The 22460-nt window shown below is 38.7% G+C and overlaps 1 protein-coding gene and 1 pseudogene across 4 annotated transcripts in view; both read left to right on the top strand.

Moving 5' to 3' along the window:
* Nucleotides 1–22415, top strand: part of LOC123801444 (small ribosomal subunit protein uS5 pseudogene) — a 38651-nt pseudogene extending 16236 nt beyond the window's left edge.
* Nucleotides 1–22460, top strand: part of ABL2 (ABL proto-oncogene 2, non-receptor tyrosine kinase) — a 107842-nt gene that overhangs the window by 17048 nt on the left and 68334 nt on the right. The window lies entirely within an intron of this gene.

A 22460-nucleotide genomic window follows, 5' to 3' on the forward strand; every position in this document is an offset into this window, starting at 1 on the left:
TGCTTTTTTTCACTTAATTGATCTTGGAGATTCTTCCATGTTGGTAAATAAAGAACTTGCTTTTTTTTTTTTTTTTTTTTTGAATGAATGCATAGCATTTCATTGTAGGGATGCATTACATAATTAGGTTGTTTTCAAACAGTGCTGCAGTGAAAAACCTTATGTTTTATTTCATACATGGTAATGCAGCTATAGGAAAAATGCCTTGAATTGGACTTGCTGACAAGAAAGGATATGGGTATTTCATAATAATCACTTATTGAATAAACTATCTTTTTTTTTTTTAAGATTTTATTTATTTGGGGGGGCACAAGCAGGGGAGTGGCAGACAGGGGGAGAAGCAGGCTCCCCAATGCAGGGAGCCCAATGTGGAGCTCGATTCCAGGAACCTGAGATCATGACATGAGCCAAAGGCAGATGCTTAACTGACTGAGCCACCTAGGCGCCTCGAATAAGCTATCTTTTATTCACCTTTTTGTGTACTAAAATCCTGTGCACATTTAATTCTATTTTTAGATTTTCTGTTCTCATGATTTGCCTGTCTCATTACGTGCCAGTATCACACTGTTTTAATTTTGGTACTTTTTTTTTTTTTTAAAGATTTTATTTGAGAGAGAGAGAGTGCTTGTGTGAGCAGGGAGGGGCAAAGGGGGAGGGAAAGGGAGAAAGAATCAGAAGCAGACACGGAGCCCCATGCGGGGCTTGATCTCATGACCTTGAGATCATGGCCTGAGCCGAAACCAAGGGTTGGACGGTCAACTGACTGAGCCACCCAGATGCCCCCTAATTTTGGTACTTTTCATAATGTGCAGGATAGCATGGCAGTTAAGAATATGGACTTGTGCTAAAATGCCTTGCTTTAAAATCTTGTCTTTACTACTTGCTTAGCTGTGTGTCCTTTGCAAGTTACTTAACATCCCTGTAATTTTGTGTCTTTATTTGTAAATTGAAGTTGATGATAATACCTATTCGATTAGGTTTTTATGAGGAGTAAATGAGTTCATTTATGTAAAGTGCTTAAAACAGTGTTCAGCATATAGTTAGCATTATAGTTGTTAGTTTATTGTTGCTGCTAACCACTAGCGCTGGTTCTTCATTGCTCTTCATTTTCAGAATATTTCTGGCTATTCTTGCTAGCCTATTTTTTTTACATTAACTTTAGAATCAGTTGGTCAGTCTGGTTAGGGTAGAGTAGGTTATGGGTTGATAACAGTACCCTCCCCCCCCAATCTTAGTGGAATAACAAATCAAAAGTTTGTCACTCACACTACATGTTCAATATGGATCATTGCATGTGTGTTGGTGGAAGGGCTTGGCGGGAAGTGGGAGAGGGGGGCTATGCCCATCTTTTGTAACTGGATACCCAGACTGATAGTCTTCACCTATCATTCTGGAAAGCTGGCAGATGCCATCGCATGGGGAAAAAGAATGAGGAATCAAGTACTAGTGGAAACTTTAAAAGTTGGAAGAGACATATCATTTTTTTTTTTTTAATGTAGGCTCCTCACTCAGCGTGGAGCCCAATGCAGGGTTTGAATTCATGACCCTGAGATCAAGACCTGAGCTAAGATCAAGAGCAGACGCTTAATCAGCTGAGCCACCCAGGCACCTCCATCACTACTTCTTCTATTTCATTGCCCAAGCAAGTTGCATTGCCTTAAATCATGCCAAGGGGATGGGGGAAGGTGCAGTTTTGCCATGTGCCTGGGAAGGCAGCTAGAATATTTGGTGGAGAACAGTAATGACTACCCTACTTTGCTTTACTGTTTGCTAAATACTGAGTAATTGTGTTATATGCAACACACTGACCCCCCGCCCTTAAAAAACCCCTGATTTCTATCTAGTAACTGTGTTGAGTTCAAACTCTAGAATCTCTGAGTGATGGTCAGAGTCTGTTAGATTCAAAGGAGGTTCCTCCTGGTCCAAACAGCTGTGAATGGAACAGGTCAGTTGGCTGGTCTGTTAAAAAAACAACAACATCCTATTAGTATTTTCTTAGGCTCCTTAGTGCACTGGTGGTGGAAGTGGAGATGTAAAGGGAACTTCCACTTTTAACTCTACATACGTCTATATTATTTGAATTTCTTTTTCACAGTGAGTATGTGTTACGTAAAGAGAAATGTTAACACAGCCTACCACAAAAGGACCCTATTTCCTATTCATACTAAATTAAATAATGCATAGTAAATGGCACACCCTGAGCTGGAATGTAATGTAAGACTCTAACCCACTGTGCTTTCTAATATACCAAGGTGCTTCTTTTAATGCATGGGCTTTTGTGTATAGCTTTCTTAAAACAATATAGATGTTTTTTGTTACTTGCAATGACCATAGAAAACTGTTTACTTTGAAGGAGATGATCTTTGGGAAAATAATACAAGTGAAGTGAAGAATGATATAAGAAAGTTACCTTGAGGACCTCAGTGAGAGGGCAGTCTGTACTAACAGGGAGGGTGATGGTGCATGTTAACTGTTTTCTCATTTGAAGATCTTTTCTGGAACATTAGTTTTATATTTGACTGAGTTTTAAGGGACAGCTTACAAAGCCAGCAGAATGACCAAGTGTGATATGTTTGTGTTTTATATTATTTATCCAAGTGTAACATGTTTATTAAATATAAAGGGGGCACCTGGGCGGCTCAGTTGGTTAAGCTTCAACTCTTGGTTTCGGCTCAGGTGTTGTGGTCTCGTGGGATTGAGCCCCGTGTCGGGCCTTGCACTCAGCTCGGATTCTACTTGAGATTCTTTACCTTTCCCTCCCCTCCCCATCTCCTCCCCCCTCACTTGCATACATGCTCTCTTTTCTCTCTCTCTCTCTCTCTGAGACTCTTTTTAAAAAAATTGTAGATCCCTTACTTCATCTTTTAAATTAGAAAAAAGGGGGAAATAGCTAATTAACTACTCTTTCCTTTATTTAAGGGGAAAGGAAAATAATTTTTTCTTATTACAAAAACATATATTTCATTATGGGGGGAAAAAGAACATTAAAGGAAAAGTAAAAACAAAAAACAATTCCCAAAACACATCTTCCTATTTAGAGACAACAATCGTTAAAGTTTTGGTATGTATCCTTTGAAACCCTCTTTATGCATATAATTTGTATTGTTAACCAAAATGTGTACAAAACATAACATGCAATTTTTTGTTACTTTTTTCACTTTACACTTGATCCTTGAACAATATGGGGCTTAAGGGTACCAATCCCCCTGCAGTTAAAAATCCATGTATAACTTTTGACTTACCCAAAACTTAGCTAGTAATATCTTACTGTTGACTAGAAGCCTTACTAATAACATAAACAGTCAATACATATTTTGTATGTTACACATTTTGTATACTGTATACTTAAAATAAACTAGAGAAAATAAAATGTTAAGAAAACCATATTATTTATAATAGCCAAGGTATGGAAGCAACCTAAATGTCTGTAATAGATGAATGGATAAGGAAGATGTGGAATATGTACATAATGGAATATTATGCAGCTATTAAAAGGATGATGTCTTGCCATTCGTGATAACATGGATGGACCTAGAGGGTATTATGCTAAGTGAAATAAGTCAGACTGAGAAAGATAAATATCATGATTTAATAAACAAAAAGCAGAATCAGACCTATAAATGCAGAGAATAAACTGACGGTTGCCAGAGTGCAGGGAAGATGGGAGGTTGAGCAACATGGGTGAACAGGAGTGGGAGGTGCAGGCTTCCAGTTATGGAGTAAGTCACTGGAATAAAAGAATTAGAGAATATAGTCGGTGATGTTGTCATAGTGTTACATGGTGACAGGTGGTAGCTATATTTGTGGTGAGCACAGCATAATGCATAGAGTTGTTAAATCACTGTTGTACACCTGAAACAAATATAACATTGTGTGTCAACTATATTAAAAAAATTAAAGTTCTAAGGGAAATACATTTATAGTACTGTAATGTATTTATTGGAAAGAATCCATGTGTAAGTGCACCCATGCCGTTCAGTCCTGTGTGGTTCAACGGTCAACTGTATATATTTTGAACCTTATAAATCTTAAAGGAGAAAGGTTTTTTGGGTCCTCTTTTTAGGGCTTCTGTATTTCTCACACTATTTGATATCCATACTTTTGCCTTACAGTTTTTATTGTTATTCCTGTTTCCTCAGTTAGATTAAGTTCCTTGGAGGCTTCTGTATTCTTCATTCTGCTGAGCTCATATTAAGTTTATTTAAGGACAGGATGTACATTAATGGAAGAGATTGTAGGGAAACAAGTAGAAGACATTTCATCAATTATTGCAGGGCATAGATCAATCACTAAATCACTTACAGTCCAGCATTGTTCAATTTGCTGATATAACCAAAAACTAAGTACAAACTTGTATACATATATTTAAAATCCTTTCCTTTTTTTAAGCTGGAGTAAAGTATTCCTGTAATTATAATTTTTACATGTTCCTTTGAACAGAACATACTTAGTCTGAAGCATTAACTCTTTTGAAAGTAAAATGTGGAGGAGGACAGCAGGGTTATATTCTCTTCCTTTTAAATGTCATGAGTTGTTTAATGTCTTTTAAGAAGAAGGAAGCGTGGGCTTACTGTCTAGTTTTTAGGTGGCGATTTATAAAAGAATATCACTCCCACAATGTTAATAGCTAATTTGTAAACGTATGTATTAACTGGTAATATGTAGAAATATACTGGGACTGAGTCCTACTTAAAATTTTTTTTAAAGAGCATTAACAGTTACTGATTCTGTTACAGTATAGATGATCAGTAATATGTATTAAGTTGCATCAAATGATGTATATATCCCAGAGTGCTTAGATTAATTTTTTACTGTCTTTAAATCTTAAAAGGATTTTTTTCCTCACAGGTATTCTCCTTAAGGATAGATAGAGAATTTAATCATATCGTAGTGTGTGGCTTGTAAAAGAGTTTTAAAACTTGGGTGTAAGTAGCTGATGAGTTAGAAAAAACATACAAATCTCAGAAAAGGACATCTTTGGGGCACCTGGGTGGCTGAGTCGTTAAGCATCTGCCTTTGGCTCAGGTCATGATCCCAGGGTCCTGGGATCAAGCCCCGCATCGGGCTCCCTGCTCAGCGGGAAGCCTGCTTCCCCCCCCCACTCCCCCTGCTTGTGTTCCCTCTCTCGCTGTCTCTCTCTCTGTCAAATAAATAAAATCTTAAAAAAAAAAAATGAAAGAAAAGGACATCTTAGTTAAAATGACGGGAAATGGGGACCCATTTGCATAGAAAAAACATAGCCCAAAACAAAACAAAATGGTTTTTTTTTAAAGATTTTATTTATTTGTCTCAGAGAGAGCATAAGCAGGGGGAGCAGCAGGCAGAGCAGGCAGAGGGAGAAGCAGGCTCCCCGCTGAGCAGGGAGAGCCTGGTGCGGCACTCGAACCCAGGACCGTGAGATTATGACCTGAGCCAAAGGCAGACACTTAACCGACTGAGCCACCCAGGCATCCCACAAAATGTTATTTCTAAAGGGAACATCTCTGTTGTGCAGAAAAGAGTTAACATAGTGGACTTGAGACTGATATCCATAGAACGGCCTGCTTACAATAAGGTTGGCCTTTTTTTTTTAAAATTATTTGAGAGAGAGCACGTGCGCAGGAGCAGGGTAGGGGTGGGAGGGGTAGAGAGAGAAGCAGACTCCCTGCTGAACAAGCAGCCCGATGTGGGGCTCGATCCAAGGGTCCTGAGATCATGACCTGAGCTGAAGGCAGATGCTTAACTGACTGAGCTACCCAGGCACCCCACAAGGTTGGCTCTTGGCTGATGTTTGGGAACTTGGATTTTAAGAGGGTTCCCACCATTCCCAGAACTGCGAAGAGTGGCTCACTGTGCCTAAACTGTTTGTACAAACAATGTGGTTTATGTGAAACACCTGCTTTCCATCTAGAGTCTAGAATTTTGGTACATGGTAGGCAGAGGGTGCCTACTTGCCCAGCCCCAAGGGAAAACCTTGCTGAATCTCTAATGAGCTTGCCCTGTAGACAATATTTTACACATGTTATACTACTTATTTCTGGAGGAGTTAAGTGTATCCGGTATGACTCCCTTGGGAAAAGACTCTTAGAAACTTGTGTTTGGTTTCTTCTATACTTTGCCCCATCTGCCTTTCCTTTTTGCTGCCTTTGCTTTGTTTCCTTTTGCTTTAATAATGAGTATGACAATGTGCTGAGTCCTCTGAGTCTGCCTAGTGAATCATCAAAAGCTGGGGGTGGAATGGGACCCCCCCTCCCCACCTCCTCAGTACAACAGTAGATCAGGTAAATTTATAACTGGAGTCGCTGTGCTCATGTGAAACCTCTAGACACAGAAGTCTTCGATAGGTAGATGACGTTTTTTGGTTTAAGATGTGTCTAAATAGGGTAATAGAACAAAAAATACTAAACTTAAGTTTGGGGTCTGTAGGAGAGGGGAAAAAGTTCTTAATTTGTGACTGAGAAACTTCTGTTTAAGGTTCTGTTTTTGTGAAACTGGATCTTGGTGTCAGGTTTTCCGCTAAGCTTTTGTAATTTATAGAGCTATGTTATTCTGCAAGGAGAACTGAAAATGACACAAATGTGGGTCAAGAAAGCACTATGATGTAGAAGTACGAGGCTTTGGAACTAGGCAGATTTGGGTTAGAATTCTGGTTTAACTATGACTGAACTTATTTTATTTCCTCGTTATAAAATGAGGATAATACCTGCTATATAGGGTGATTTGAGAAGTGAGATAATGTATATAAAACTTCTGCCATTATGTCTTACACAAAATGATTGAAAAATTGTTAGTATTCTTTTTCTGCTCTTCCAAGATACGGAGAGATTGGAGAAGTTTAAACGGGAAGAAGAGAAGGCAAAGTTTGTGTTTCTGTTTTATTGGTTTGATGTGAGGTTGTGTAGCAAGGTTAGTGAGTAAAGAAGAGGAAGTTTTAGACATTTAGAAGTTTAAAGTTTAGAACATTAAGTTTTAGAAAATGGAATTTTAAATTTATCTCTAGAATTGCCCAGTGGAACTTTTTCTGATTTAAGAGCTATTATATATATATTTAGAGCTATGAATATTTTAAGAACTCAGAATTTTGGGTGGTGAGCACAGGGTGATGTATGGAACTGTTAAATTACTGTATTATGCACCTGAAACTAATGTAACACTGTTATGTTAATTAACTGGAATTAAAAACTTGGGGAAAAAAACTAAGAATATCATAAGTACAAAATGAAGTGGGTGGGAGGCACAGAAGCTTTATGAATGTTTTTGGTGAGGTTGTCATGAATTAGTTGACAGCTGTGTGTTAGCACGTTTTAATCACTGACTAAACACGTACAACCTCTGTTGTCTTACCATGACTTCTTCCAGGTAATGGACAATTTGGATTAATTTATGGGCATATTACCTCATTAGAATTTTTAGAATCAGTGTTTAGAAAGATAGTGGCATTTTAAAACAGAATTGTATAATTCTGGTAGTGTGTATGTATTTTTTTAAAAGAACTTTTAGGGGTGCCTGGCTGGCTCAATTGGTATAGCATGCGACTCTTGATCTTAGGGTTGTGAGTTCAAGCCCCACATTGGTAGGCGTAGAGCTTACTTAAAAAAAATTTAAAAAATAACTTCTATTTTGAAAGTTTCAAGATTATAGAAGAGTTGCAGGAAAAACATTAAGAAGTCTCATTTACTCTGCCTAGATTCCCCAGTTGTTAATACTTTGTCTCATTCGTTTTATCGTATTTCCTCTCTCCTTTCCCTCTTTCTCCTCTCATTCTCTTCTTAATGAGGAGTGTATATAAAATCACCTCTAGAATATTAAAAAAAAAAGTGTTTCTACTGAACCAAGCAGGTGTATTCTGAAGAAAAAACAACCTCCTTTGTGATTTGGATATGCATATCAGGTGAAGAATTACAGATGATCCCTGACTTATAATGATTTCATTTAGGATTTTTCAACTTCACCGTGGTGTGAAAGTAATACCATTCAGTAGAGACCATACCGCAAATTTTGAATTCGATATGCAGTGTGATACTTTTGTGATGCTGGGCAGTGGCAGTGAGCCGAGCCACTGAGTTCACAGTGATGTGATCAGGAGGGTAGACCGTCGATACCCTTACAACCGTTCTGTACCCATATAACCTTTCACTTTCCGTGCATTATTCCGTGAGTTACATGAGCTGTTCAGCACTTTATTATAAAGTAGGCTTTGTGTTGGATGATTTTTTCTAACTCTAGGCTAATGTAAGTGTTATGAGCATGTTTGGGGCAGGCTAGGCTAAGCTGTGATATTTGGTAGATTAAGTGTATTAAGTGCATTGTCATCTTACAATATTTCCACTTATGATGGATTTGTTGGGCTATAACCCCATTGTGAGTTGAGGAAGATCTGTAGTTCATTACAAGATGATGATGAGAGTTTATTTTCTTTTCGTGGGGCCAGAAGGGCTCTCAGTCAGGTGGGCTAAATTCACCTTTAGCCCGGAAGGTTGACCTATAGCCTGCATAGTTTCAATAAAGATCAAATATGTGCTGGTTGCTGCATTCTTTTTTAAAAATTTAATTTGTTTTTTGAGTAGTCTCTACAGCCAGGATGGGGCTTGAAGTGACGCCCCCAATATCAAGTGTTGCATGCTCTTCCTTCTGAGCCAGCCAGGCATCCCTGGTTGCTGCTTTTTTTTTTTATTATTATTAAAGATTTTATTTATTTGTCAGAAAGAGAGCGTGTATAAGCAGGGGAAGCGGCAGGTAGAAGGAGAAGCGGGCTCCCTGGGCTCCCTGCTGAGCAGGGCGCCCGATGCAGGACTCGATCCCAGGACCCTGGGATCATGTCCTGAGCTGAAGTTAGACGCTTAACCGACTGAGCCACCCAGCCATCCCTGCCATACTGTTGCTATAGTGGCTGTACCATTTTACATCCCTACTAATGCTGCACAGGGGTTCCAGTTTTACCACATCCTCATTATCACTTATTTCCCCCCCCCCCTTTTTTTTTTTTGATAGAAGCCATTCTGGTGGGTGAGAGGTGGTATTTCATTGTGGCTTTGATTTGCATTTCCCTGATGACTAGTGATATTGAGCATCTCTGTATGTGCTTGTTGGCCATTTGTACATCTTCTTTGGAAAAATGGATGATATTCAAGTCCTTTGCCCATTTTTGAATTGGATTTATTTCTTTGTTGTCGAGTTGTTGGTCTTTTTTCAGTAGTGTCTATTGTTTCATTTACTATCATTATCTTCTTTTTCTCTTTAAATATATTAAACACAATATATTTGTTACTGAGTAACCAGTTACCCCAAATATTTATAAACTCACATGATTTCTCAGTGTCTAAAATCTGGAAGTTTCTTATCTCAGTGGTTGTGGCTAAGGGTGTCTTGTGAGATTCCAGTGAACCTGCCAACTGGAGCTGCAGATCTCTGAAGGCTTGTCTGGAGATGAAAGATGTGTTTGCAGGGTGGCTCATTCACATGGCTGCCAGTGGAGGGCCTCAGTTCTTCACCACATGTACCCTCTGCAGGACTGTGTGAGTACCCTTCCAATATGGCAACTGGCTTCTGCCAACCAAGTAATCCTAGAGAGAGTGAACAGAATGCCACAGTACATTTTATGACCTAGTCCCTAAGTCATACAAGTTTATTTCCATCTTACTCTTTTTGTTAGAAGCTAGTCCTTAATTCTACTTGTAGGGTAGGAAATCAAGCTCTACCTCTTGATGGGAGGAATATCAAAGAATTTGACAAGGAGTGAACTAGAGCAACTCTAGTATCTTGTCAATGCTGATAATAAAGTGGTTTTGTTTTTTCTTTTAAGATTTTATTTATTTGCCAGAGAGAGAGAGCACAGGCAGGGGGAGCAGCAGGGAGAGGGAGAAGTAGGCTTCCCACTGAGCAGGGAACCTGATGCGGGACTTGATCCCAGGACCCTGAGATCATGACCTGAGCTGAAGGCAGACGCTTACCCCACCGAGCCACCCAGGTACCCCAATAAAGTGGTTTTTAACAACAGAATAAAACTAAGGAATAACTTTAGGTGACAGAAGCATATTTTATCTCTGACAGGTTTAATGGGGCCAGTACTAGTAGTGTTTACAGGACGGCTGGGATTGTTAAAACGTGGTTTATCACTTAATTGTCACAACAGCCCTGTAAGATAATAGAACTCTCTAAATAACCCTGTAATAAAACAAGCAGACATTACTTAAATAAATCAGTAAAAGTTGAGGTAGATAATGCTATGAGAAGCAGTAATAGTAGAATTGTACCTAGTCAGGGAGGTTAGTATTCATTTAGTTGAGATTTGAAGGGTGGGTAGCCAATAATTAGGTCCATGGATCAGAGGGGAAGAGTGTCTTAGATGGGGGAACAGAATGTGTAAAGACCGTGTGGTTGGAAAATGCAGGATAGCAGTGTTTTCAGTGGGTTCAAGTACGATCGAAAAGATTTTGTATACTTTGTATTCTTCAGTAGATTTTGCTTGATGGCTTGAAAAACATAAAATAGTCATTGTTTTGTTTTTATTTGTGTATAGGTTGTTGATGCCTTAAAAATTATTTTTTAGTTCTTCAAATTCCAGATGTTTTCAGAAATTATGTAAGTATGTAAAATAATCATTTTCAGACCCCTTTCATAGTTTCTCAGATTCATTTCTGGTAACCTCTGGCTCTTTAGTAAGCACTCTACTTAATAGTCATAATTTCATTGGTGACATCTAGATCAGTGAGATGGTATGAGTAATTTCCACAATAACTAACTTTGTTTTAAATTATATTATTAGGAAATTATTGTGGAAGGTTGGAAAATACATACTTTTGGTGTTGGTGTTGTTAGTGAATTTGTTATGATCAGAGACTTAACAGTTCAGTTCAACTTAATAAGCAAAAAAAAAAACCTGTTCCTTACCAGTCCACTAGGGGATACTCCAGTACTTAGAAAGAAAATCCAGTTGCCACCATACATAGTTTTAAAATTATCTCCTGCTTAATAAATTATTGTTTTCCTATTTGCTTACATGGGAAAAAAAAAGACTTTTAGGTCTGGTCTTTTTGGGCTATTAATTTGACAATAATAGTCACCCGTGGAAGAATTTGCAGCATTTTTCCAGCTTTTTAAAGGTATAATTGACAAATAGGAATTGTATACATTTGATTAAAACATCAAGTTGTGGGCGCTTGGGTGGCTCAGTTGGTTAAGTGTCTGCCTTCAGCTCAGGTAATTATCCCAGGGTCCTAGGATGGAGCCCTGAGGCTCCCTGCTTAGCAAGGAGTCTGCTTGTCCCTCTTACTCTGCCCCTCCCTCTCCCCCTGCTCGAGCTCTCCCTCTCTCTCTCTCTCTCAAATAAATAAATTAAAAATATCAAGTTGTGTGTTTATATTTTGATGTATGCTGACGATACAACATGACTTCATATATGTATATATTGTGAATTGAACACAATCAAGCTAATCAACACTTCTTTTTCTTTCTTTTTTCTTTTTCTTTTTTTTGGTATGGTTAGAATTCTTAAGGTTACTCTCAGCCAAATTTCAAGTATACAGCACAGTATTATTAACTATAGTCACCATGCTGGACAATAATTCTTTAGACTTTATTCATTTCGCATAACTGAAACTTTGTACCCTTTGACCAGCATCTCCTCATTCCTTTCCTCTCCCCAGCACAACCATCATTCTACTCTTTGCTTCTTTTTCTTTTTTTTTTTTTTTTAAAGATTTTATTTATTTATTTTGACAGAGAGAGACAGCCAGCGAGAGAGTGAACACAAGCAGGGGGAGTGGGAGAGGAAGAAGCAGGCTCCTAGCAGAGAAGCCTGATGTGGGGCTCGATCCCAGGACTCTGGGATCACACCCTGAGCCGAAGGCAGACGCTTAACGACTGCGCCACCCAGGCGCCCCTACTCTTTGTTTCTGAATTTGACTATTTTAGACTCCACATATACATGAGATCATGGGATTTGCTGCATTTTTAAAGTGTGGAAATAAAGTGTGATTTGTTGGCCAGTTTTTTTGATAGTAGGGCCTTAAACTTATTTCTTCTAGTGCTTTAGAAAAACTGCTTATTTTTAATTCTTAGTACAGGAAAGTAAGGGTTCTCATTTGTTTTCTAAGTTGTGCTTTTCCTTGGAAAGACAGAAAAGCTGATATTTGGTTTGAGTTTGTTAAAATTTTCTCCATTGTATCATGTATGTTCTTTGAAACATTTAACTTAGAAATATGAAATACCACCTTAGATACACATAACACAGGACCGTTCGTGCTAGTAAAGGTATTCAACAGAGTTAATATTATCTTGATTTCTTTCTGATAAAATTTAAGTAGACACAATGCAATTACTTAATGCTCTCAAGAAAAATGTATAAAAATTGAGTTCTGTTTTTCTAAAATAGCAGTTCCAAGAAGTTTAGTCTCAAAAAAATTTAGTCTCTTGAATTAGGAGAAGGTTATCAGACTTAATGTTTCAGAAAGTACTTCAGTTAACCAAAAATTTATTCTCTTTTTTTTTTTAGATTCATTTTTAAAATTTGTGGCTATTATATGATTGTATAAGTTTTCTGCGTAGCATGTACATGATTTCTCTTTGTCAGCACACAAATTATGTTTAGGTTAAGTGACTTGTCTGATTTAATTCCTCAATTTACCTGATTTCTACTATTTATAAATACAACAAATGGGTGAAATCATATGCCATCATGATTGTGTGTGATTTTTAAAAATAATTATAGTAGAGATTATTAAATGATGGGGGAATAGGTGTATATAGTTTAAGTGATTAAATACAGAAGGCTTATGCTTGTCATACTACCATGTAATACTAAATATCTTAATATACAAGAGTTGAAAAAGTATGCAGTACTATGTGAGTTTGAAAATTAAGAAGTGCAATTGTCTATTACCTTACAGCTGGCAGAAATCAGTGCTTATTCTTTCCAATTTGGTTTTATAATTCTCATCCTTTGTGATATAATACAAGTAGAAAGAGTTGAAGTCCATTCGGTCTAGTATTGGTCCTTGAAGGAGTTTATTACTAGATAGTTAATACTATCTAGTATTGGTCCATGAAGGAGAGAGTTTATTACTTTTGTAACCTTCTTCATGTGTCCTTCATGTCCTGTGGAGAGGAGCACTGTTTTGAAGAGTACTGGGAGGGACTTTCTCGAGAACTAGTGGATTAGCTGTGATGATAAGGGATAGTGGGAAGTGACAATAGCTGCTTCCACTTCTCCTTTTCCAACACTCTTCCCACCCAATCCCATTAGAACTAGGACTTTACATTCCTGATATGCTAGAGCCTGTCCTAGAATATTCTTTTTTATTGCTGTCTTTAGTGACAAAGTTTCTGATAACAATATCTTTGGCACACAACCCTATAATTAGTAAAGGCATTATCATACTTACTGTTTGCCTGTTATACTAGTGAACTAGTGAATGTAGCTAACAGCTTTCTAGTGACAAGGTGATTGTTAGTTAATATAAGACTAAAGGAGCATTAAAGAAGGAACATATAACTACTTGTGCTCTCAGAAATTCCTGAAGAATCATATTGAAACATCCCAGAACAATATAAAGTATGTCGTATTTTTGCCAGTAGTGTTCCATATCTTGAAAATACAGGATTGAACTGGAGCATTTATGTAAGTCAAGCAACAATATTATTATTAAATTTTAAAATTTTATTAATATTAAGAAAAAGCACATTAGTACAGTTCAAGATTTAAGTTAACAGATTAATGCAGTTAATGAAGTTAGCACATTAATATAGTGTTAACACATTAATACAGTTCAAGATTTAAGAGGTATACATTTAATTGCCTTACATTTCTCTGCCCTCAGCTACCTGATTCTCTTCCTTCGAGGCAAGCAACATTGCCAGTTTAAATAACACTTTAATATTATTATTTAAAGGACTTCTTTAGTATGCATGAATAATTAAAGTGACAGCATGGCTTCTAGAGTCAGGCATTTAAAATTTTCATTTATTTAACAGTTTTTGAACACTTACTGGGTACTTCTTGGCCCCGGGAATATGTTAGTGAACAAATGAAACTCCTTGCTTTTGTGGAGATTACATTGTAGTGGGTGCAGACAGGCACTAAACATTTATTTATTTAATACTTCATGTGGTGATGAGCCCTAGGAGAAAAATAAAGCTGGGTAAAAGAACAGACCCGTAGGGGAGGTGCTATTTATTAGATAGGATAGTCAGAGAAAGCCTCTGGCTGATAGGGTGACATTTCAGCAGAGAATTGAATCATCTGAAGGAATGAAACTTAGGACTTTCAGGAGAAAAGTATTCTAGGGAGAGGATCACCAAGGACAAAGTTTTGGAGAACATTTTCAAGGCAGAGGTATCCTGGAGTGGTAGAGGAGGACTGCCTAGAGACGGACTGACCTGGTGGGAGAATGATCGGAGATAATCTGTAGAAGGAGGAAGAAGGTTAAAGTTGCATGTGGGATGAGAGAGACTGCTGAGGGCCAGTTTATAGAAGGCTTGCATACCATCATAAGGAACTAGAACTTCATTCTGAGTAGGATGGGAATCTTGGGCCGTGGGAGTTGTATTTAAAAGGTTCAGTCTGAGTGCTTTGTGGAGAATAAACTCTTGGGGACAAGTATGAGAGCAGAGAGACACATCATGAGTCCAAAACAGCCAAAGAATATGTAGCACTGTGGGTTTTATCAAATCTAGTTGGATTTGATAGATACGGTGGGTTTTATCAAATCTAGTTGGGTGTCATTTCTCTTCTGGGATTTGACTTCTACCACTGAAGAAAGGGGTGTACGAAATAAAAGTGAATTCATAATAAGTATTTATATTTTTAAATGGTAACTTTAGGAATTATAGTTAAACTCTGTAGTCATTTAAATTTGTTTGTATAGAGCTCCTAAGTATCACTTGGATCTTGAAGAAATGTGATAAGATTCCCGAAAGAATCTTATAGTTTTAGCATGCAATAATTCTTTTTTTTCCTTAGGCCTTCCAAAAAAGGCTGAGCGGCAGAGTTTTGACAAATTAAATTTTGGGTGCTATTTTTTCTTCTCTACTTTTACTAGGTGACATTTCAAATTTGAAACTGCTTTGGTTTCTCTAGCATGTATCAATATGATAAAAAGTATTTAGAAGTCAAAATTCTTAGACTTTAAGCAAGCAGGGTGCTAGTAATGAAAACAAATGGAATATAAAAATGTCAACATGTAAAATTGAAACTTTTGAATGACTGAATAATATATCTGAATTTGCTAGCAAACCTGCTATGTCTGATAGTGTGGAAAGGAGTTGCATCATAGGAAATAAATCTGAAATTTGAGGATCTCAGAACTCTTAATATCTAACTGGGTCAACAGTGGCACCTTTTTTTTTTTTTTTTTTTTTTAAATAGAGGCACTTTGAATAAAAAATGGGGGCGTCTGGGTGGCTCAGTTGACTCTTGATCTCGGCTCATGTCATAGCTCAGGTCATGATCTCAGGGTCCTGACATTGAGCCCCACCTCCTTGCTAGGTGTGGAGCCTGCTTGGGATTCTCTCTCACCCTCTCTCTTGCCCTCCCCCACCCCCTTGCGTGTGTGTATGCACTCTGTCTTAAAAAGAAAATGACATCTTGGATAAGGGAGGCATAAAAACCAGCCATGGTAAAGGTGTAGGAAGTAGATAAGCAAAATGGTCAGTGTGAAGCATACTTAAATATAAATATAAATAGTGTTGAAAGGAGAAGGGGAATAGAGAACGGGAAAGCCTAGCATATCGAGAGTTTAGGAAAACTTTTAAATGAGGAATTGCTGGATCCAGTCAAATTTAGAGAGTGTGTTAAAATGACTTAACTTACACACTCGAAAAGAACTCTGAGAATGAATAGTAAAGCTATCTTGTACAACTTATGCATAACTACATAACTGTAGTTATATCCTAGAAGGGCATCGATAATTTACTCTTGATTTCTGTTACTTAGATCTGCTTGTCTAGAGTTTCTAAAATATGAAAATAAAATACATATCTTAGTTTGGTTCATGGAATCATAAGATTTTTGAGCTGAAAATAACCTTAGAGTGATTTCTTCCCCTGCCCCTTAGTTTTACAAGTTGGAGAAGTAGAAACACAGTGGGAAATTTTCATATCCAGTTATGATGGAGGAAAGATGAGAATTTAGGTCTTCTGACTTCCAGTTCAGTGCTCTTGCACAGTGTTTTGCCTTATATTTGTTTTGAGTTACAGTTTTTTGACTCTTTCAGTTGTATATTAACAAAGACAGGAATTTTGTTGTTAAATTGCTAAGAAGGTAACAGTCTTGTGATTTTCCTCCTACAAGCGAAAGTCAACCTGTAATTTGTAGGAATACATTATCTAAACTTTCAGTTTTAATTGCCAGCTTTATGATTATTTATTGCTTCCTTATGTTTTTTGATTTCAATTAGTATTTTGCATAGTTAAATTCGTTTAGAAGAGTTAAGTTTGCAAAGTATAAGTGGAAATTTATCTGTTAAAAGCTTCTAGAACCTTACTAATTTTATTTAATTTTTGAAGATTTTATTTATTTGAGACAGAGAGCATGAGTGCACATGGGTAGGGGGAACGGCAGAGGGAGAAGCAAACTCCCCGCTAAGCAGGGAGCCCCATGTGTGGCTTGATCTCAGGACCCTGGGGTCAGGACCTGAGCAGAAGGCAGGAACATAACCAACTGAGCCACTCAGGTGCCCCTGAACCTTACTAATTTTAGTAAGAAGGACCAGTTTGGCTTTATAGGACATCTGACTTATGGAATATTTTAGGGCATTCATTGCTTTTTTTTTTTTTTTTTTTAAGATTTTATTTATTTATTTATTTGACAGAGATAGAGACAGCCAGCGAGAGAGGGAACACAAGCAGGGGGGTGGGAGAGGAAGAAGCAGGCTCATAGCAGAAGAGCCTGATGTGGGGCTCGATCCCATAACGCCGGGATCACGCCCTGAGCCGAAGGCAGATGCCCAACCGCTGTGCCACCCAGGCGCCCCTCATTGCTGTTTTTTTGAGGTACAAATAACTGGAAGTAGATTGTTATGGTTTTGCTGGTAAAAATCTTTGGCACTCTTGATTTTAACATACAGCTAAGGATTTCCTTAGTACCATTTTAATTTGCTTAATAGTTTAAATAGAGAAAGTATCTTTACACTTAACTTAAATTTTAAGTAACTATCCTTAAAATCTTCTTGACATTATTTAGTAAGCCAAATTTTTGCAGACTTATGGAAACAAGTTTTATTAATTTCCAATAAAATATTTAGTTCCCAAAGCTTTGAGGTAATGAGGCTATTAAGAATCAATAAATTTTGAGGCGCCTGGGTGGCGCAGTCGTTAAGCGTCTGCCTTCAGCTCAGGGCGTATGGGATCGAGCCCCACATCAGGTTCCTCCGCTGGGAGCCTGCTTCTTCGTCTCCCACTCCCCCTGCTTGTGTTCCCTCTCTCGCTGGCTGTCTCTCTGTCAAATAAATAAAATCTTAAAAAAAAAATCAAATTTTGATGCAGTAAATTTTCTTGTAAAAGCATACTTAATAAGAGGACTATAAATGTAATATATATCCTATGTATCTTTTTGTTTTTTAAATTTTACCTCAGTTCTGAATATAGTGTAGTGGTTAAACAAATCCATTTTTTTGTGTGTGTGGATGTGTATTAAATCACTGAATCTAGCTAAAAGTCAGTTTCTCCATTTGTAAAATGGGAATAATATTAGTGCTTATGGCACAGCATTGTAAAGGTTTAATGAGATAATATGTGTTAAGAATGTAGACTTTTTCTTCTCCTAGAAGACACCAAACTGCAGATGACATTGGTTCTGCAGGAAGGCCCAGAGACCTGGGGTGCGTGTGGGGGGCTGCAGTGGGAGGCCAAGGTAGGGACCTCCAGGGGAGTCCTGGCTGTGGGAGGGGCGGGGCCGAGGCAAAGCCGAGGTTAAGGAGTGGATCCCGGTCACCAAGCTGGGCCGCCAGGTCAAGGACATGAAGATCAAGTCCCTGCAAGAGATCTATCTTGTCTCTCTGCCCATCAGGGAATCTGAGATCACTGACTCTTTTCTGGGCGCATCCCTCAAGGATGAGGTTTTGAAGATTATACTTGTGTAAAAGCAGACCCGTGCTGCCCTGCAGACCAGGTTCTAGGCATTTGTTGCCATTGGAGAGTGCAGTGGACACGTCAGTCTGGGTGTTAAGTGCTCCAAGGAGGTAGCCACTGCCGTCCATGGAGCCATCATCCTGGCCGAGCTCTCCATTGTCCCCACGCTGTGAAACTACTAGGGGAACAAGATCAGCAAGCCCCACATTGTCCCTCACAAGGTGACCGGCCGCTGGGGCTCTGTGCTTGTGCGCCTCATCCCTGCCTCCAGAGGCACTGGCCCACTCAGCCGCTGTGGCCAAGAAGCTCCTGATGATGGCTGGTATTGACAACTGCTCTGCCTTGGCTAGGGGCTGCACTGTCACCCTGGGCAAGTTTGCCAAGGCCACTTTGGATGTCATTTCCAAGACCTGCAGCTGTCTCACCTCTGACCTGTGAAAAGAGACTGTGTTCACCAAGTCTCCCTATCAGTGATTCACTGATCATCTTGTAAAGACCCATACCAGAGTCTCGGTGTAGAGGACCCAGGCTCCAGCTGTGGCCACGACATCATTTTATATAAGAAAAACAAAGTGAATTAAAGCCTGGGGAAAAAAACATAGACTTCCTGAGTTCATATCCCAATTCTGCTGCTTATTTAGTTGTATGACCTTGTAAAAGTTATGTAGCCCTTCTTGGCTTCCTTTGTTCGGTCCTCTTGAGTCTTCCGTAAAGGAAGCCTATGTTTGCAATGGAGTCTTTTTTTTTTTTTTTTTAAGCTTATTTCTTGCTCAGAGATGTGGGGATCCAGAGGCCTGTTTTCATTTTGGATTGTGTCTTTTTTTAGTTCCACCTCGGGGTGTTTCTGCTCGTACAGTTTTTGTGATAGGAGTTCTAGCATTTTCATACGTATTTCGTATGCTCATGGAAGTGATGTGGTAGAGAGCGGGAGAAGGGAAGGAAAGAAGTTGATGATACAGAAGAGAATTGCTGAGTTGGTGGTAGGGACTGGAGCTTGTACAGGAGGGAAGGGGTTAGGTAGAGAAGAGAATAGATAGTTCATTTAGCATAACAAGAAGGAAGGCAGAGCATGCGGGTGCAGATAGATGCTGATACTGTGGGTGGATGCGATAATTCCTGGAAATCCTCTTCTGACTGCTTTAATTTTCTCAGCAAGCCCTTAGCTGAGAGTGAGAAGGGGCCTGGAAGAAGATATTAGAAGTTTGAGGAGAGGAGAGCGCATGTAAGTGTTTGGGGAGAAGTGGGAGAGTGAATGGGCTAGGAAAATAGATTATGATTACCAGGCAGGACTTTGGGGTCAGTTGAGGTTAAAGGTCATGAGTTAAAAATGAGGCCAGTCAGCTTCGTTGTGTGCTTTTTTGCTCCAGCGTTCTCCTTTAGTAGTAGGAGAACAGAGAATTGATTTTGAGCAGGATTGTGGTTTTGCAAAGTATGTCCAAGTGAGAGGAGTGAATGATCATAATGATCCATCATGGAATTTAAACTGGGTAAGGAGAGGAGAGAGGACTTCAGGGGGGAGGGAGAGTGAAAAGATAGTTCAGTCAGTAGATTTGAGGTTCTGCTGGGATCAAATGATGGCAGGAGTTCATGTATGAGAAGGAATGAGCTAGTAAGATAGAAGATGTATTCAAAAGTGGTTGCATAAAATTGAAATTGTTGAGAAGAGTGCATTGCAGTGTGTGGCTAAGGTAGGGTTACATTTAGTTCTTTGATCTTCAAGCAACTCTGTGATGTAAAGAGTGTAAGCATCATTATTCATGTTCTATAGATGAAAAAACTGAAGCTCTGAGAGGTTGGACAGTTGCCCCAAGGTCACAAAACTAGGACTCATACTCTATTGCTCTGGTTCTCAATATGCACTCCTCTCCATGCTGTATCAATTTCTGAAAGTTAGTGACTCATTATCTTCCCTTTGAAACTAAAGGGCAACCTCAAGACTTTTAATAAATGTACATGAACAAAATTATTTTGTTCAGAAATCTTTGCAGACTAACTTTGGGGTGGGGTGATGTTAAAGGGTTCATTGCTTCTGTTATTATGTAACTGATCTTACTGAAAACACACACAGGAGAGGCTTAAATATGATAGTTTTGTTTAAACTCCCTTTTGTAAGGAGACTTAAGGTGGGTGGGGGACAGGACAAGTAAGAATGTACTATTCTTTCAGCAGCATGCCTGGACAGACAGCTGTGCTGTCAAATGTGTCTGCCCAAATCCATGTGCATTCTTTATGGTGGCAATTTGCACCATTGCAAGTCTCTTGGAAAGGATAGTTGGCTGTTGGATAATATCCATTTGGGATATGATTGTCTTCTCTCCCCCAGTAAGATAGTAATTATGCTTTTTCTTTGTGTTTTTGTACATTTAGCTTTGTGTTTGGGGGTAGACTTTGAAGAGTTCTTTAAGTGTGAAGGAAGAATAAAAGAATTATAATTAAATATAATATGAACTTATATTTACCATTTTTAATGTTTGCCAGAGTATTAAAATAGGATGCCTAAATTTCAGATGTTTCTTTTCTTTTTTTAAAAGTTGTTTTAATTATGGTAAAATACACATGACATCAAACTTATCATCTTCTCAGATAATGTCTTAATATACTTTAGATTATATATATTTTGTTCATATAATACTCGGTGTAAAATGGGAGTAGTTTCCTATGGATGATGCTTAAATGCCCTTTGGCCAAAGGAGCCCTTTCCTATCTGTTGCCACTCTTTTGTCTCCTACCTGCTACTGGTACTGAAACCTTTTACCTCACTAGAATGGAGCCTCATGACAGAACAGGGGGGTAGAGAAGTGGTAAATCTTAGCAGCCGATGCTTCCTCCTCCAATATTTGTGAAATGGGGGTTGTATCTACTCTTCTCTTCCTTCGCTCTGGAGCCTTTTTGCCAGCTCCTTGGAGAGAATGTATAAGAAAACCTGAGTCTGAGTGATACGGCTCTGATCTTGTTACTTCCTTAAGAGCTTTCATTTCTTACCATCTTAAGGATGACGTCTAAACTCCTTAGCAGAGCGTCATCCAAGGCTTTCATGATCTGCTGCTGCCTCGTCTCATACACGCTGTCTGGGTTCCAGCCGTACTAAAATACATGCAGTTCCCTAAGTATGGTCTGTGCCTGGCACATAGATGGTCCAGAAATATTTCTAGAGAGAATGAATCTCTGTCTCTATCTATATCTTGAAGTTGTACATTTTTACATGCTAACTTTTATTCCATGGCTAACTTTTTCAGACTCAGGCCAAGAATCCTGTATCAAGAGGCCGCCTCTGCTTTTGTCTATACTAGTAAGCTCTCTTGCTCTATGGTATCAAAACATTCAGGCCACATCTCTGTATATGATAGCTGATTGACTTCTTTGTTTCTCTCAGTAATATATGAGATGCTTGAGGGCCAGGGACCATGTGTTACTTACCTTAGTACCCCATAGCTCTTGGCCTGTTCTTCATAGGCATCTTCTATTATTTAGCTGTTCCTCTTGTTTCCTGATGTTTACATTATGTAATGTTATGTATTCAGTATTCCTGCCATTTGTATTTCATTTCTTTGCCTTCCTAAGTGAAAATTACATGGACACTTGTGAAATAATCAGGTTTTTTTTTTTAAGATTTTATTTATTTATTTGACAGAGCACAAGCAGGGGTGTGGCAAGCAGAGGGAGAGGGAGAAGCAGGCTCCCAGCTGAGCAGGGAGCCCAATGTGGGGCTTGATCCCAGGACCCCGGGATCATAACCTGAGCCTCAGGTAGCTGCTTAACCAACTGAGCCACCCAGGCACCCCTAATGAGTGCCTATCATACATCATAATTAGTACGGTCTTACTTATTATGGGATTGGGATGTTGGGTAGGAAAACTAGAATTTCACACTTCACTTCCTGTAGAGGACTTATCTGAGCACTTTAAGTAGCTGGACAAGATTACATAAGCTTTACCCTTCTAGATCAGTACATTTGAGCTTGCACACTTTATTTTTTATTATTCTTTATTTTTTTCATTTTTTTAATTAACATAGAATGTATTATTTGTTTCAGGGGTGCAGGTCTGTGATTCATCAGTCTTACACAATACACAGCGCTCACCACAACACATACCCTCCCCAGTGTCCATTACTCAGCCACCCCTCCAGCAACGCTCAGTTTGTTTCCTAAGATTAAGAGTCTCTTATGGGGGCGCCTGGGTGGCACAGCGGTTAAGCGTCTGCCTTCGGCTCAGGGCGTGATCCCAGCATTATGGGATCGAGCCCCACATCGGGCTCCTCCGCTGTGAGCCTGCTTCTTCCTCTCCCACTCCCCCTGCTTGTGTTCCCTCTCTCGCTGGCTGTCTCTCTCTCTATCAAATAAATAAATAAAATCTTTAAAAAAAAAAAAACTCTCTTATGGTTTATCTCCCTCTCTGGTTTTGTCTTGTTTCATT

The sequence above is a fragment of the Ursus americanus genome, chromosome 2, assembly GCF_024610735.1.
Source record: "Ursus americanus isolate L20-20 chromosome 2, mUrsAme1.1.p, whole genome shotgun sequence".
Taxonomy (NCBI): domain Eukaryota; kingdom Metazoa; phylum Chordata; class Mammalia; order Carnivora; family Ursidae; genus Ursus; species Ursus americanus.